Genomic DNA, 1507 nt, shown 5'->3' on the forward strand with positions numbered 1-1507 from the left:
ATCCCGATCCGACACTATAGACACTGGGACTCCATGTAGTCTTACTATTTCTTTCACGTACAGTTGTGCCCAATTGTCAACTGTATATGTAACCTTCCCAGGTAGAAAATGTGCCGACTTGGTCAACCTATCGACAACTACCCAGATCACTGTATAGCCCTTGGGCGTTTTGGGTAAACCTACTATGAAGTCCATCGCTATGTTTTCCCACTTCCACTCTGGTATGCTTAGGGGCTGTAACAACCCCGCCGTCTTTTGTCTTGGAGCTTTCACTTGTTGACAAACCAAGCACTTGCTCACAAACCCGGCCACATCCCTCTTCATGCTCTTCCACCAAAAGTGTTGTTTTAAATCTTGGTACATCTTAGTACCTCCTGGATGCATCGCAAATGGTGAGTTGTGAGCTTCCATCAGTATTTCCTTCCTTAAATCTTCTATTGCTGGAACACATAAGCGTCCCTGATACAATAGTCCTTCATCTGATGACTTCGAGAATCCATCTACTGGACTTTCGTCTAGCTGTCCTAGGACTTTCTGTAGGTTAGGATCCTCTTGTTGGGAGACAATAATTCTCTGCCTAAGTGTAGGTTGTACAGTGAGTCGGGCCAACTATGCTATGACTCTCTCGGTCGCTACAACTATGTTGGCTCCCTCGAATTTTCTTTGTACCCTTACTTTCCTCATAATGAGGGCCGAAGAGTGGGCCGCCTTTCTACTCAAAGCGTCTGCGACCACATTTGCTTTTCTAGGGTGATATTGGATATCTACATCGTAGTCCTTCACCAATTCTAACCACATTCTCTGTCTCATATTTGACTCTTTCTGGGTGAAGAAATATTTAGAATCTTGTGGTCGGTTAAACTTTGAATTTTTCTCTCCATACAGATAGTGTCACCAAATTTCAGCGTGAACACTACAGCAGCCAACTCCAGGTCGTTGGTAGGGTAATTATCTTCGTATTATTTTAGTTGACGGGACGCGTATGCAACAACTTTACTGTGTTGCATTAACACACATCCTAGTCCATTCTTCAAAGGCGTCACTATAGATTACGTACTCTTCTGAGATCTCGGGTACCGTGAGTACCGGGACGGTTACCAATCTCTCTTTTATGTTTTGGAAGCTTGCCTCACAAGCATCATTTCATATAAATGGTACCCCTTTTCTCGTTAGCTGTGTCAAAGGCGAGGCTATTCTAGCGAAGTGCTACACGAACCTTCGATAGTATCTCACTAGTCTCAAGAAACTCTATACTGATGTTGTCGAAGTTGGGCGTTCCTATTTCATGACCGCTTTGACCTTACTAGGATCTACGGATACTTCGTCCTTGTCGCCACGTAACCTAGGGAAGAGACTTATCGTAACCAAAATTCACACTTTGAGAACTTGGTATACAACTTGTTCTCTCTTAGGGTGGTTAGGACTTTTTAGAGGTGTTCCTGGAGTTCCAAGTCTATTTTCGAGTACACTCGGATGTCATCAATGAGCACGATCACAAAAGTGTCTA

Source organism: Cucurbita moschata, unplaced genomic scaffold (assembly GCF_002738365.1).
Source record: "Cucurbita moschata cultivar Rifu unplaced genomic scaffold, Cmos_1.0 Cmo_Scf00101, whole genome shotgun sequence".
Lineage (NCBI taxonomy): Eukaryota > Viridiplantae > Streptophyta > Magnoliopsida > Cucurbitales > Cucurbitaceae > Cucurbita > Cucurbita moschata.